The 13,659-nt window shown below is 48.3% G+C and overlaps 39 pseudogenes; all 39 read left to right on the top strand.

Annotated features, from left to right (window-relative positions):
* Positions 1–63: 63 nt before the first annotated feature.
* Positions 64–239, top strand: LOC143759712 (U2 spliceosomal RNA; annotated as a pseudogene).
* Positions 240–416: 177 nt separating this feature from the next.
* On the top strand, positions 417–592 carry LOC143760016 (U2 spliceosomal RNA; annotated as a pseudogene).
* A 177-nt stretch (positions 593–769) lies between these two features.
* LOC143760015 (U2 spliceosomal RNA) lies at positions 770–945 on the top strand (annotated as a pseudogene).
* A 177-nt stretch (positions 946–1,122) lies between these two features.
* Positions 1,123–1,298, top strand: LOC143760472 (U2 spliceosomal RNA; annotated as a pseudogene).
* A 177-nt stretch (positions 1,299–1,475) lies between these two features.
* On the top strand, positions 1,476–1,651 carry LOC143761017 (U2 spliceosomal RNA; annotated as a pseudogene).
* A 177-nt stretch (positions 1,652–1,828) lies between these two features.
* LOC143761016 (U2 spliceosomal RNA) lies at positions 1,829–2,004 on the top strand (annotated as a pseudogene).
* A 177-nt stretch (positions 2,005–2,181) lies between these two features.
* On the top strand, positions 2,182–2,357 carry LOC143760670 (U2 spliceosomal RNA; annotated as a pseudogene).
* A 177-nt stretch (positions 2,358–2,534) lies between these two features.
* Positions 2,535–2,710, top strand: LOC143760702 (U2 spliceosomal RNA; annotated as a pseudogene).
* A 177-nt stretch (positions 2,711–2,887) lies between these two features.
* LOC143761015 (U2 spliceosomal RNA) lies at positions 2,888–3,063 on the top strand (annotated as a pseudogene).
* A 177-nt stretch (positions 3,064–3,240) lies between these two features.
* LOC143761858 (U2 spliceosomal RNA) lies at positions 3,241–3,416 on the top strand (annotated as a pseudogene).
* Positions 3,417–3,593: 177 nt separating this feature from the next.
* Positions 3,594–3,769, top strand: LOC143761343 (U2 spliceosomal RNA; annotated as a pseudogene).
* Positions 3,770–3,946: 177 nt separating this feature from the next.
* Positions 3,947–4,122, top strand: LOC143818674 (U2 spliceosomal RNA; annotated as a pseudogene).
* Positions 4,123–4,299: 177 nt separating this feature from the next.
* On the top strand, positions 4,300–4,475 carry LOC143761014 (U2 spliceosomal RNA; annotated as a pseudogene).
* A 177-nt stretch (positions 4,476–4,652) lies between these two features.
* On the top strand, positions 4,653–4,828 carry LOC143761857 (U2 spliceosomal RNA; annotated as a pseudogene).
* Positions 4,829–5,005: 177 nt separating this feature from the next.
* On the top strand, positions 5,006–5,181 carry LOC143759711 (U2 spliceosomal RNA; annotated as a pseudogene).
* Positions 5,182–5,358: 177 nt separating this feature from the next.
* Positions 5,359–5,534, top strand: LOC143761318 (U2 spliceosomal RNA; annotated as a pseudogene).
* A 93-nt stretch (positions 5,535–5,627) lies between these two features.
* Positions 5,628–5,803, top strand: LOC143760506 (U2 spliceosomal RNA; annotated as a pseudogene).
* Positions 5,804–5,980: 177 nt separating this feature from the next.
* On the top strand, positions 5,981–6,156 carry LOC143760767 (U2 spliceosomal RNA; annotated as a pseudogene).
* A 177-nt stretch (positions 6,157–6,333) lies between these two features.
* Positions 6,334–6,509, top strand: LOC143759710 (U2 spliceosomal RNA; annotated as a pseudogene).
* Positions 6,510–6,686: 177 nt separating this feature from the next.
* On the top strand, positions 6,687–6,862 carry LOC143761013 (U2 spliceosomal RNA; annotated as a pseudogene).
* Positions 6,863–7,039: 177 nt separating this feature from the next.
* On the top strand, positions 7,040–7,215 carry LOC143761332 (U2 spliceosomal RNA; annotated as a pseudogene).
* A 177-nt stretch (positions 7,216–7,392) lies between these two features.
* Positions 7,393–7,568, top strand: LOC143818662 (U2 spliceosomal RNA; annotated as a pseudogene).
* A 177-nt stretch (positions 7,569–7,745) lies between these two features.
* Positions 7,746–7,921, top strand: LOC143761405 (U2 spliceosomal RNA; annotated as a pseudogene).
* A 177-nt stretch (positions 7,922–8,098) lies between these two features.
* On the top strand, positions 8,099–8,274 carry LOC143762721 (U2 spliceosomal RNA; annotated as a pseudogene).
* A 177-nt stretch (positions 8,275–8,451) lies between these two features.
* On the top strand, positions 8,452–8,627 carry LOC143762126 (U2 spliceosomal RNA; annotated as a pseudogene).
* Positions 8,628–8,804: 177 nt separating this feature from the next.
* Positions 8,805–8,980, top strand: LOC143761583 (U2 spliceosomal RNA; annotated as a pseudogene).
* Positions 8,981–9,157: 177 nt separating this feature from the next.
* On the top strand, positions 9,158–9,334 carry LOC143762256 (U2 spliceosomal RNA; annotated as a pseudogene).
* Positions 9,335–9,510: 176 nt separating this feature from the next.
* On the top strand, positions 9,511–9,686 carry LOC143760014 (U2 spliceosomal RNA; annotated as a pseudogene).
* Positions 9,687–9,863: 177 nt separating this feature from the next.
* On the top strand, positions 9,864–10,042 carry LOC143762662 (U2 spliceosomal RNA; annotated as a pseudogene).
* Positions 10,043–10,216: 174 nt separating this feature from the next.
* On the top strand, positions 10,217–10,392 carry LOC143760580 (U2 spliceosomal RNA; annotated as a pseudogene).
* A 177-nt stretch (positions 10,393–10,569) lies between these two features.
* Positions 10,570–10,747, top strand: LOC143759513 (U2 spliceosomal RNA; annotated as a pseudogene).
* Positions 10,748–10,922: 175 nt separating this feature from the next.
* Positions 10,923–11,098, top strand: LOC143761995 (U2 spliceosomal RNA; annotated as a pseudogene).
* Positions 11,099–11,275: 177 nt separating this feature from the next.
* Positions 11,276–11,451, top strand: LOC143761378 (U2 spliceosomal RNA; annotated as a pseudogene).
* A 93-nt stretch (positions 11,452–11,544) lies between these two features.
* Positions 11,545–11,720, top strand: LOC143760505 (U2 spliceosomal RNA; annotated as a pseudogene).
* A 177-nt stretch (positions 11,721–11,897) lies between these two features.
* LOC143760766 (U2 spliceosomal RNA) lies at positions 11,898–12,073 on the top strand (annotated as a pseudogene).
* A 177-nt stretch (positions 12,074–12,250) lies between these two features.
* LOC143759414 (U2 spliceosomal RNA) lies at positions 12,251–12,426 on the top strand (annotated as a pseudogene).
* A 177-nt stretch (positions 12,427–12,603) lies between these two features.
* Positions 12,604–12,779, top strand: LOC143761012 (U2 spliceosomal RNA; annotated as a pseudogene).
* Positions 12,780–12,956: 177 nt separating this feature from the next.
* On the top strand, positions 12,957–13,132 carry LOC143761321 (U2 spliceosomal RNA; annotated as a pseudogene).
* A 177-nt stretch (positions 13,133–13,309) lies between these two features.
* Positions 13,310–13,485, top strand: LOC143764102 (U2 spliceosomal RNA; annotated as a pseudogene).
* Positions 13,486–13,659: the final 174 nt, after the last annotated feature.

Below are 13,659 nucleotides of genomic sequence, written 5' to 3'. Positions count from 1 at the left end.
GTCTCCACAGTGGGTTTCGGTTGTAGGCCTTGGTGCGGCCCAAGTGGCAAACCATTTCTGATCATCGCTTCTCGGCCAAATGGCTCAAGATCAAGCGTAGTGTCTGTTCTTATCTGATACGTCCCCTATTTGGGGACCATATATTAAATAGATTTTTGGAATAGGGAGCTGGAAATGGAGCTTGCTTTGTCGCACGGAACCTTCACGTGCTGTCACAATGGGGATGGAGGGTGTGGTTATGCAGATTTAAAACGCGTTGTGCACAGCTTGAACACACGCACACCGCAGAACTGTCATCGACAGAGCTTCCAGAGTTTCTGGAAAATGTCTTCCCTGCGGCAATCTTTTGCTATGTCTCCACAGTGGGTTTCGGTTGTAGGCCTTGGTGCGGCCCAAGTGGCAAACCATTTCTGATCATCGCTTCTCGGCCAAATGGCTCAAGATCAAGCGTAGTGTCTGTTCTTATCTGATACGTCCCCTATTTGGGGACCATATATTAAATGGATTTTTGGAATAGGGAGCTGGAAATGGAGCTTGCTTTGTCGCACGGAACCTTCACGTGCTGTCACAATGGGGATGGAGGGTGTGGTTATGCAGATTCAAAACGCGTTGTGCACAGCTTGAACACACGCACACCGCAGAACTGTCATCGACAGAGCTTCCAGAGTTTCTGGAAAATGTCTTCCCTGCGGCAATCTTTTGCTATGTCTCCACAGTGGGTTTCGGTTGTAGGCCTTGGTGCGGCCCAAGTGGCAAACCATTTCTGATCATCGCTTCTCGGCCAAATGGCTCAAGATCAAGCGTAGTGTCTGTTCTTATCTGATACGTCCCCTATTTGGGGACCATATATTAAATGGATTTTTGGAATAGGGAGCTGGAAATGGAGCTTGCTTTGTCGCACGGAACCTTCACGTGCTGTCACAATGGGGATGGAGGGTGTGGTTATGCAGATTCAAAACGCGTTGTGCACAGCTTGAACACACGCACACCGCAGAACTGTCATCGACAGAGCTTCCAGAGTTTCTGGAAAATGTCTTCCCTGCGGCAATCTTTTGCTATGTCTCCACAGTGGGTTTCGGTTGTAGGCCTTGGTGCGGCCCAAGTGGCAAACCATTTCTGATCATCGCTTCTTGGCCAAATGGCTCAAGATCAAGCGTAGTGTCTGCTCTTATCTGATATGTCCCCTATTTGGGGACCATATATTAAATAGATTTTTGGAATAGGGTGCTGGAAATGGAGCTTGCTTTGTCGCACGGAACCTTCACGTGCTGTCACAATGGGGATGGAGGGTGTGGTTATGCAGATTCAAAACGCGTTGTGCACAGCTTGAACACACGCACACCGCAGAACTATCATCTACAGAACTTCCAGAGTTTCTGGAAAATGTCTTCCCTGCGGCAATCTTTTGCTATGTCTCCACAGTGGGTTTCGGTTGTAGGCCTTGGTGCGGCCCAAGTGGCAAACCATTTCTGATCATCGCTTCTCGGCCAAATGGCTCAAGATCAAGCGTAGTGTCTGTTCTTATCTGATACGTCCCCTATTTGGGGACCATATATTAAATGGATTTTTGGAATAGGGAGCTGGAAATGGAGCTTGCTTTGTCACACGGAACCTTCACGTGCTGTCACAATGGGGATGGAGGGTGTGGTTATGCAGATTCAAAACGCGTTGTGCACAGCTTGAACACACGCACACCGCAGAACTATCATCTACAGAACTTCCAGAGTTTCTGGAAAATGTCTTCCCTGCGGCAATCTTTTGCTATGTCTCCACAGTGGGTTTCGGTTGTAGGCCTTGGTGCGGCCCAAGTGGCAAACCATTTCTGATCATCGCTTCTCGGCCAAATGGCTCAAGATCAAGCGTAGTGTCTGTTCTTATCTGATACGTCCCCTATTTGGGGACCATATATTAAATGGATTTTTGGAATAGGGAGCTGGAAATGGAGCTTGCTTTGTCACACGGAACCTTCACGTGCTGTCACAATGGGGATGGAGGGTGTGGTTATGCAGATTCAAAACGCGTTGTGCACAGCTTGAACACACGCACACTGCAGAACTGTCATCGACAGAGCTTCCAGAGTTTCTGGAAAATGTCTTCCCTGCGGCAATCTTTTGCTATGTCTCCACAGTGGGTTTCGGTTGTAGGCCTTGGTGCGGCCCAAGTGGCAAACCATTTCTGATCATCGCTTCTCGGCCAAATGGCTCAAGATCAAGCGTAGTGTCTGTTCTTATCTGATACGTCCCCTATTTGGGGACCATATATTAAATAGATTTTTGGAATAGGGAGCTGGAAATGGAGCTTGCTTTGTCACACGGAACCTTCACGTGCTGTCACAATGGGGATGGAGGGTGTGGTTATGCAGATTCAAAACGCGTTGTGCACTGCTTGAACACACGCACACCGCAGAACTGTCATCTACAGAGCTTCCAGAGTTTTTGGAAAATGTCTTCCCTGCGGCAATCTTTTGCTATGTCTCCACAGTGGGTTTCGGTTGTAGGCCTTGGTGTGGCCCAAGTGGCAAACCATTTCTGATCATCGCTTCTCGGCCAAATGGCTCAAGATCAAGCGTAGTGTCTGTTCTTATCTGATACATCCCCTATTTGGGGACCATATATTAAATGGATTTTTGGAATAGGGAGCTGGAAATGGAGCTTGCTTCGTCGCACGGAACCTTCACGTGCTGTCACAATGGGGATGGAGGGTGTGGTTATGCAGATTCAAAACGCGTTGTGCACAGCTTGAACACACGCACACCGCAGAACTGTCATCTACAGAGCTTCCAGAGTTTCTGGAAAATGTCTTCCCTGCGGCAATCTTTTGCTATGTCTCCACAGTGGGTTTCGGTTGTAGGCCTTGGTGCGGCCCAAGTGGCAAACCATTTCTGATCATCGCTTCTCGGCCAAATGGCTCAAGATCAAGCGTAGTGTCTGTTCTTATCTGATACGTCCCCTATTTGGGGACCATATATTAAATGGATTTTTGGAATAGGGAGCTGGAAATGGAGCTTGCTTTGTCACACGGAACCTTCACGTGCTGTCACAATGGGGATGGAGGGTGTGGTTATGCAGATTCGAAACGCGTTGTGCACAGCTTGAACACACGCACACCGCAGAACTGTCATCTACAGAGCTTCCAGAGTTTCTGGAAAATGTCTTCCCTGCGGCAATCTTTTGCTAAGTCTCCACAGTGGGTTTCGGTTGTAGGCCTTGGTGCGGCCCAAGTGGCAAATCATTTCTGATCATCGCTTCTCGGCCAAATGGCTCAAGATCAAGCGTAGAGTCTGTTCTTATCTGATACGTCCCCTATTTGGGGACCATATATTAAATGGATTTTTGGAATAGGATGCTGGAAATGGAGCTTGCTTTGTCGCACGGAACCTTCACGTGCTGTCACAATGGGGATGGAGGGTGTGGTTATGCAGATTCAAAACGCGTTGTGCACTGCTTGAACACACGCACACCGCAGAACTGTCATCTACAGAGCTTCCAGAGTTTTTGGAAAATGTCTTCCCTGCGGCAATCTTTTGCTATGTCTCCACAGTGGGTTTCGGTTGTAGGCCTTGGTGCGGCCCAAGTGGCAAACCATTTCTGATCATCGCTTCTCGGCCAAATGGCTCAAGATCAAGTGTAGTGTCTGTTCTTATCTGATACGTCCCCTATTTGGGGACCATATATTAAATAGATTTTTGGAATAGGGAGCTGGAAATGGAGCTTGCTTTGTCGCACGGAACCTTCACGTGCTGTCACAATGGGGATGGAGGGTGTGGTTATGCAGATTCAAAACGCGTTGTGCACAGCTTGAACACACGCACACCGCAGAACTGTCATCTACAGAGCTTCCAGAGTTTCTGGAAAATGTCTTCCCTGCGGCAATCTTTTGCTATGTCTCCACAGTTAGTTTCGGTTGTAGGCCTTGGTGTGGCCCAAGTGGCAAACCATTTCTGATCATCGCTTCTCGGCCAAATGGCTCAAGATCAAGCGTAGTGTCTGTTCTTATCTGATACGTCCCCTATTTGGGGACCATATATTAAATGGATTTTTGGAATAGGGAGCTGGAAATGGAGCTTGCTTCGTCGCACGGAACCTTCACGTGCTGTCACAATGGGGATGGAGGGTGTGGTTATGCAGATTCAAAACGCGTTGTGCACAGCTTGAACACACGCACACCGCAGAACTGTCATCTACAGAGCTTCCAGAGTTTCTGGAAAATGTCTTCCCTGCGGCAATCTTTTGCTATGTCTCCACAGTGGGTTTCGGTTGTAGGCCTTGGTGCGGCCCAAGTGGCAAACCATTTCTGATCATCGCTTCTCGGCCAAATGGCTCAAGATCAAGCGTAGTGTCTGTTCTTATCTGATACGTCCCCTATTTGGGGACCATATATTAAATGGATTTTTGGAATAGGGAGCTGGAAATGGAGCTTGCTTTGTCACACGGAACCTTCACGTGCTGTCACAATGGGGATGGAGGGTGTGGTTATGCAGATTCGAAACGCGTTGTGCACAGCTTGAACACACGCACACCGCAGAACTGTCATCTACAGAGCTTTCAGAGTTTCTGGAAAATGTCTTCCCTGCGGCAATCTTTTGCTAAGTCTCCACAGTGGGTTTCGGTTGTAGGCCTTGGTGCGGCCCAAGTGGCAAATCATTTCTGATCATCGCTTCTCGGCCAAATGGCTCAAGATCAAGCGTAGAGTCTGTTCTTATCTGATACGTCCCCTATTTGGGGACCATATATTAAATGGATTTTTGGAATAGGATGCTGGAAATGGAGCTTGCTTTGTCGCACGGAACCTTCACGTGCTGTCACAATGGGGATGGAGGGTGTGGTTATGCAGATTCAAAACGCGTTGTGCACAGCTTGAACACACGCACACCGCAGAACTGTCATCTACAGAGCTTCCAGAGTTTCTGGAAAATGTCTTCCCTGCGGCAATCTTTTGCTATGTCTCCACAGTGGGTTTCGGTTGTAGGCCTTGGTGCGGCCCAAATGGCGAACCATTTCTGATCATCGCTTCTCGGCCAAATGGCTCAAGATCAAGCGTAGTGTCTGTTCTTATCTGATACGTCCCCTATTTGGGGACCATATATTAAATAGATTTTTGGAATAGGGAGCTGGAAATGGAGCTTGCTTTGTCGCACGGAACCTTCACGTGCTGTCACAATGGGGATGGAGGGTGTGGTTATGCAGATTCAAAACGCGTTGTGCACAGCTTGAACACACGCACACCGCAGAACTGTCATCTACAGAGCTTCCAGAGTTTCTGGAAAATGTCTTCCCTGCGGCAATCTTTTGCTATGTCTCCACAGTGGGTTTCGGTTGTAGGCCTTGGTGCGGCCCAAGTGGCAAACCATTTCTGATCATCGCTTCTCGGCCAAATGGCTCAAGATCAAGCGTAGTGTCTGTTCTTATCTGATACGTCCCCTATTTGGGGACCATATATTAAATAGATTTTTGGAATAGGGAGCTGGAAATGGAGCTTGCTTTGTCGCATGGAACCTTCACGTGCTGTCACAATGGGGATGGAGGGTGTGGTTATGCAGATTCAAAACGCGTTGTGCACAGCTTGTCTCCACAGTGGGTTTCGGTTGTAGGCCTTGGTGCGGCCCAAGTGGCAAACCATTTCTGATCATCGCTTCTCGGCCAAATGGCTCAAGATCAAGCGTAGTGTCTGTTCTTATCTGATACGTCCCCTATTTGGGGACCATATATTAAATGGATTTTTGGAATAGGGAGCTGGAAATGGAGCTTGCTTTGTCGCACGGAACCTTCACGTGCTGTCATAATGGGGATGGAGGGTGTGGTTATGCAGATTCAAAACGCGTTGTGCACAGCTTGAACACACGCACACCGCAGAACTGTCATCTACAGAGCTTCCAGAGTTTCTGGAAAATGTCTTCCCTGCGGCAATCTTTTGCTATGTCTCCACAGTGGGTTTCGGTTGTAGGCCTTGGTGCGGCCCAAGTGGCAAACCATTTCTGATCATCGCTTCTCGGCCAAATGGCTCAAGATCAAGCGTAGTGTCTGTTCTTATCTGATATGTCCCCTATTTGGGGACCATATATTAAATAGATTTTTGGAATAGGGAGCTGGAAATGGAGCTTGCTTTGTCGCATGGAACCTTCACGTGCTGTCACAATGGGGATGGAGGGTGTGGTTATGCAGATTCAAAACGCGTTGTGCACAGCTTGAACACACGCACACCGCAGAACTGTCATCTACAGAGCTTCCAGAGTTTTTGGAAAATGTCTTCCCTGCGGCAATCTTTTGCTATGTCTCCACAGTGGGTTTCGGTTGTAGGCCTTGGTGCGGCCCAAGTGGCAAACCATTTCTGATCATCGCTTCTCGGCCAAATGGCTCAAGATCAAGCGTAGTGTCTGTTCTTATCTGATACGTCCCCTATTTGGGGACCATATATTAAATAGATTTTTGGAATAGGGAGCTGGAAATGGAGCTTGCTTTGTCGCACGGAACCTTCACGTGCTGTCACAATGGGGATGGAGGGTGTGGTTATGCAGATTCAAAACGCGTTGTGCACAGCTTGAACACACGCACACCGCAGAACTGTCATCGACAGAGCTTCCAGAGTTTCTGGAAAATGTCTTCCCTGCGGCAATCTTTTGCTATGTCTCCACAGTGGGTTTCGGTTTTAGGCCTTGGTGCGGCCCAAGTGGCAAACCATTTCTGATCATCGCTTCTCGGCCAAATGGCTCAAGATCAAGCGTAGTGTCTGTTCTTATCTGATACGTCCCCTATTTGGGGACCATATATTAAATGGATTTTTGGAATAGGGAGCTGGAAATGGAGCTTGCTTTGTCACACGGAACCTTCACGTGCTGTCACAATGGGGATGGAGGGTGTGGTTATGCAGATTCAAAACGCGTTGTGCACTGCTTGAACACACGCACACCGCAGAACTGTCATCTACAGAGCTTCCAGAGTTTTTGGAAAATGTCTTCCCTGCGGCAATCTTTTGCTATGTCTCCACAGTGGGTTTCGGTTGTAGGCCTTGGTGCGGCCCAAGTGGCAAACCATTTCTGATCATCGCTTCTCGGCCAAATGGCTCAAGATCAAGTGTAGTGTCTGTTCTTATCTGATACGTCCCCTATTTGGGGACCATATATTAAATAGATTTTTGGAATAGGGAGCTGGAAATGGAGCTTGCTTTGTCGCACGGAACCTTCACGTGCTGTCACAATGGGGATGGAGGGTGTGGTTATGCAGATTCAAAACGCGTTGTGCACAGCTTGAACACACGCACACCGCAGAACTGTCATCTACAGAGCTTCCAGAGTTTCTGGAAAATGTCTTCCCTGCGGCAATCTTTTGCTATGTCTCCACAGTGGGTTTCGGTTGTAGGCCTTGGTGTGGCCCAAGTGGCAAACCATTTCTGATCATCGCTTCTCGGCCAAATGGCTCAAGATCAAGCGTAGTGTCTGTTCTTATCTGATACGTCCCCTATTTGGGGACCATATATTAAATGGATTTTTGGAATAGGGAGCTGGAAATGGAGCTTGCTTCGTCGCACGGAACCTTCACGTGCTGTCACAATGGGGATGGAGGGTGTGGTTATGCAGATTCAAAACGCGTTGTGCACAGCTTGAACACACGCACACCACAGAACTGTCATCGACAGAGCTTCCAGAGTTTCTGGAAAATGTCTTCCCTGCGGCAATCTTTTGCTATGTCTCCACAGTGGGTTTCGGTTGTAGGCCTTGGTGCGGCCCAAGTGGCAAACCATTTCTGATCATCGCTTCTCGGCCAAATGGCTCAAGATCAAGCGTAGTGTCTGTTCTTATCTGATACGTCCCCTATTTGGGGACCATATATTACATGGATTTTTGGAATAGGGAGCTGGAAATGGAGCTTGCTTTGTCACACGGAACCTTCACGTGCTGTCACAATGGGGATGGAGGGTGTGGTTATGCAGATTCGAAACGCGTTGTGCACAGCTTGAACACACGCACACCGCAGAACTGTCATCTACAGAGCTTCCAGAGTTTCTGGAAAATGTCTTCCCTGCGGCAATCTTTTGCTAAGTCTCCACAGTGGGTTTCGGTTGTAGGCCTTGGTGCGGCCCAAGTGGCAAACCATTTCTGATCATCGCTTCTCGGCCAAATGGCTCAAGATCAAGCGTAGAGTCTGTTCTTATCTGATACGTCCCTTATTTGGGGACCATATATTAAATGGATTTTTGGAATAGGATGCTGGAAATGGAGCTTGCTTTGTCGCACGGAACCTTCACGTGCTGTCACAATGGGGATGGAGGGTGTGGTTATGCAGATTCAAAACGCGTTGTGCACAGCTTGAACACACGCACACCGCAGAACTGTCATCTACAGAGCTTCCAGAGTTTCTGGAAAATGTCTTCCCTGCGGCAATCTTTTGCTATATCTCCACAGTGGGTTTCGGTTGTAGGCCTTGGTGCGGCCCAAATGGCAAACCATTTCTGATCATCGCTTCTCGGCCAAATGGCTCAAGATCAAGCGTAGAGTCTGTTCTTATCTGATACGTCCCCTATTTGGGGACCATATATTAAATGGATTTTTGGAATAGGGAGCTGGCAATGGAGCTTGCTTTGTCGCACGGAACCTTCACGTGCTGTCACAATGGGGATGGAGGGTGTGGTTATGCAGATTCGAAACGCGTTGTATACAGCTTGAACACACGCACACCGCAGAACTGTCATCTACAGAGCTTCCAAAGTTTCTGGAAAATGTCTTCCCTGCGGCAATCTTTTGCTATGTCTCCACAGTGGGTTTCGGTTGTAGGCCTTGGTGCGGCCCAAGTGGCAAACCATTTCTGATCATCGCTTCTCGGCCAAATGGCTCAAGATCAAGCGTAGAGTCTGTTCTTATCTGATACGTCCCCTATTTGGGGACCATATATTAAATGGATTTTTGGAATAGGGAGCTGGAAATGGAGCTTGCTTTGTCGCACGGAACCTTCACGTGCTGTCACAATGGGGATGGAGGGTGTGGTTATGCAGATTCAAAACGCGTTGTGCACAGCTTGAACACACGCACACCGCAGAACTGTCATCTACAGAGCTTCCAGAGTTTCTGGAAAATGTCTTCCCTGCGGCAATCTTTTGCTATGTCTCCACAGTGGGTTTCGGTTGTAGGCCTTGGTGCGGCCCAAGTGGCAAACCATTTCTGATCATCGCTTCTCGGCCAAATGGCTCAAGATCAAGCGTAGTGTCTGTTCTTATCTGATACGTACCCTATTTGGGGACCATATATTAAATAGATTTTTGGAATAGGGAACTGGAAATGGAGCTTGCTTTGTCGCACGGAACCTTCACTTGCTGTCACAATGGGGATGGAGGGTGTGGTTATGCAGATTCAAAACGCGTTGTGCACAGCTTGAACACACGCACACCGCAGAACTGTCATCTACAGAACTTCCAGAGTTTCTGGAAAATGTCTTCCCTGCGGCAATCTTTTGCTATGTCTCCACAGTGGGTTTCGGTTGTAGGCCTTGGTGCGGCCCAAGTGGCACACCATTTCTGATCATCGCTTCTCGGCCAAATGGCTCAAGATCAAGCGTAGTGTCTGTTCTTATCTGATACGTCCCCTATTTGGGGACCATATATTAAATGGATTTTTGGAATAGGGAGCTGGAAATGGAGCTTGCTTTGTCGCACGGAACCTTCACGTGCTGTCACAATGGGGATGGAGGGTGTGGTTATGCAGATTCAAAACGCGTTGTGCACAGCTTGAACACACGCACACCGCAGAACTGTCATCTACAGAGCTTCCAGAGTTTCTGGAAAATGTCTTCCCTGCGGCAATCTTTTGCTATGTCTCCACAGTGGGTTTCAGTTGTAGGCCTTGGTGCGGCCCAAGTGGCAAACAATTTCTGATCATCGCTTCTCGGCCAAATGGCTCAAGATCAAGCGTAGTGTCTGTTCTTCTCGGATACGTCCCCTATTTGGGGACCATATATTAAATGGATTTTTGGAATAGGGAGCTGGAAATGGAGCTTGCTTTGTCACACGGAACCTTCACGTGCTGTCACAATGGGGATGGAGGGTGTGATTATGCAGATTCAAAACGCGTTGTGCACAGCTTGAACACACGCACACCGCAGAACTGTCATCGACAAAGCTTCCAGAGTTTCTGGAAAATGTCTTCCCTGCGGCAATCTTTTGCTATGTCTCCACAGTGGGTTTCGGTTGTAGGCCTTGGTGCGGCCCAAGTGGCAAACCATTTCTGATCATCGTTTCTCGGCCAAATGGCTCAAGATCAAGCGTAGTGTCTGTTCTTATCTGATACGTCCCCTATTTGGGGACCATATATTAAATAGATTTTTGGAATAGGGAGCTGGAAATGGAGCTTGCTTTGTCGCACAGAACCTTCACGTGCTGTCACAATGGGGATGGAGGGTGTGGTTATGCAGATTCAAAATGCGTTGTGCACAGCTTGAACACACGCACACCGCAGAACTGTCATCTACAGAGCTTCCAGGGTTTCTGGAAAATGTCTTCCCTGCGGCAATCTTTTGCTATGTCTCCACAGTGGGTTACGGTTGTAGGCCTTGGTGAGGCCTAAGTGGCAAACCATTTCTGATCATCGCTTCTCGGCCAAATGGCTCAAGATCAAGCGTAGTGTCTGTTCTTATCTGATACGTCCCCTATTTGGGGACCATATATTAAATGGATTTTTGGAAAACGGAGCTGGAAATGGAGCTTGCTTCGTCGGACGGAACCTTCACATGCTGTCACAATGGGGATGGAGGGTGTGGTTATGCAGATTCAAAACGCGTTGTGCACAGCTTGAACACACGCACACCGCAGAACTGTCATCGACAGAGCTTCCAGAGTTTCTGGAAAATGTCTTCCCTGCGGCAATCTTTTGCTATGTCTCCACAGTGGGTTTCGGTTGTAGGCCTTGGTGCGGCCCAAGTGGCAAACCATTTCTGATCATCGCTTCTTGGCCAAATGGCTCAAGATCAAGCGTAGTGTCTGCTCTTATCTGATATGTCCCCTATTTGGGGACCATATATTAAATAGATTTTTGGAATAGGGAGCTGGAAATGGAGCTTGCTTTGTCGCACGGAACCTTCACGTGCTGTCACAATGGGGATGGAGGGTGTGGTTATGCAGATTCAAAACGCGTTGTGCACAGCTTGAACACACGCACACCGCAGAACTGTCATCTACAGAGCTTCCAGAGTTTCTGGAAAATGTCTTCCCTGCGGCAATCTTTTGCTATGTCTCCACAGTGGGTTTCGGTTGTAGGCCTTGGTGCGGCCCAAATGGCGAACCATTTCTGATCATCGCTTCTCGGCCAAATGGCTCAAGATCAAGCGTAGTGTCTGTTCTTATCTGATACGTCCCCTATTTGGGGACCATATATTAAATGGATTTTTGGAATAGGGAGCTGGAAATGGAGCTTGCTTTGTCGCATGGAACCTTCACGTGCTGTCACAATGGGGATGGAGGGTGTGGTTATGCAGATTCAAAACGCGTTGTGCACAGCTTGTCTCCACAGTGGGTTTCGGTTGTAGGCCTTGGTGCGGCCCAAGTGGCAAACCATTTCTGATCATCGCTTCTCGGCCAAATGGCTCAAGATCAAGCGTAGTGTCTGTTCTTATCTGATACGTCCCCTATTTGGGGACCATATATTAAATGGATTTTTGGAATAGGGAGCTGGAAATGGAGCTTGCTTTGTCGCACGGAACCTTCACGTGCTGTCATAATGGGGATGGAGGGTGTGGTTATGCAGATTCAAAACGCGTTGTGCACAGCTTGAACACACGCACACCGCAGAACTGTCATCTACAGAGCTTCCAGAGTTTCTGGAAAATGTCTTCCCTGCGGCAATCTTTTGCTATGTCTCCACAGTGGGTTTCGGTTGTAGGCCTTGGTGCGGCCCAAGTGGCAAACCATTTCTGATCATCGCTTCTCGGCCAAATGGCTCAAGATCAAGCGTAGTGTCTGTTCTTATCTGATATGTCCCCTATTTGGGGACCATATATTAAATAGATTTTTGGAATAGGGAGCTGGAAATGGAGCTTGCTTTGTCGCATGGAACCTTCACGTGCTGTCACAATGGGGATGGAGGGTGTGGTTATGCAGATTCAAAACGCGTTGTGCACAGCTTGAACACACGCACACCGCAGAACTGTCATCTACAGAGCTTCCAGAGTTTTTGGAAAATGTCTTCCCTGCGGCAATCTTTTGCTATGTCTCCACAGTGGGTTTCGGTTGTAGGCCTTGGTGCGGCCCAAGTGGCAAACCATTTCTGATCATCGCTTCTCGGCCAAATGGCTCAAGATCAAGCGTAGTGTCTGTTCTTATCTGATACGTCCCCTATTTGGGGACCATATATTAAATAGATTTTTGGAATAGGGAGCTGGAAATGGAGCTTGCTTTGTCGCACGGAACCTTCACGTGTTGTCACAATGGGGATGGAGGGTGTGGTTATGCAGATTCAAAACGCGTTGTGCACAGCTTGAACACACGCACACCGCAGAACTGTCATCGACAGAGCTTCCAGAGTTTCTGGAAAATGTCTTCCCTGCGGCAATCTTTTGCTATGTCTCCACAGTGGGTTTCGGTTTTAGGCCTTGGTGCGGCCCAAGTGGCAAACCATTTCTGATCATCGCTTCTCGGCCAAATGGCTCAAGATCAAGCGTAGTGTCTGTTCTTATCTGATACGTCCCCTATTTGGGGACCATATATTAAATGGATTTTTGGAATAGGGAGCTGGAAATGGAGCTTGCTTTGTCACACGGAACCTTCACGTGCTGTCACAATGGGGATGGAGGGTGTGGTTATGCAGATTCAAAACGCGTTGTGCACTGCTTGAACACACGCACACCGCAGAACTGTCATCTACAGAGCTTCCAGAGTTTTTGGAAAATGTCTTCCCTGCGGCAATCTTTTGCTATGTCTCCACAGTGGGTTTCGGTTGTAGGCCTTGGTGCGGCCCAAGTGGCAAACCATTTCTGATCATCGCTTCTCGGCCAAATGGCTCAAGATCAAGTGTAGTGTCTGTTCTTATCTGATACGTCCCCTATTTGGGGACCATATATTAAATAGATTTTTGGAATAGGGAGCTGGAAATGGAGCTTGCTTTGTCGCACGGAACCTTCACGTGCTGTCACAATGGGGATGGAGGGTGTGGTTATGCAGATTCAAAACGCGTTGTGCACAGCTTGAACACACACACACCGCAGAACTGTCATCTACAGAGCTTCCAGAGTTTCTGGAAAATGTCTTCCCTGCGGCAATCTTTTGCTATGTCTCCACAGTGGGTTTCGGTTGTAGGCCTTGGTGTGGCCCAAGTGGCAAACCATTTCTGATCATCGCTTCTCGGCCAAATGGCTCAAGATCAAGCGTAGTGTCTGTTCTTATCTGATACGTCCCCTATTTGGGGACCATATATTAAATGGATTTTTGGAATAGGGAGCTGGAAATGGAGCTTGCTTCGTCGCACGGAACCTTCACGTGCTGTCACAATGGGGATGGAGGGTGTGGTTATGCAGATTCAAAACGCGTTGTGCACAGCTTGAACACACGCACACCACAGAACTGTCATCGACAGAGCTTCCAGAGTTTCTGGAAAATGTCTTCCCTGCGGCAATCTTTTGCTATGTCTCCACAGTGGGTTTCGGTTGTAGGCCTTGGTGCGGCCCAAGTGGCAAACCATTTCTG

This window comes from Ranitomeya variabilis, chromosome 3 (assembly GCF_051348905.1).
Source record: "Ranitomeya variabilis isolate aRanVar5 chromosome 3, aRanVar5.hap1, whole genome shotgun sequence".
NCBI lineage: Eukaryota > Metazoa > Chordata > Amphibia > Anura > Dendrobatidae > Ranitomeya > Ranitomeya variabilis.
This window is presented reverse-complemented; position numbering and strand designations above follow the sequence as displayed.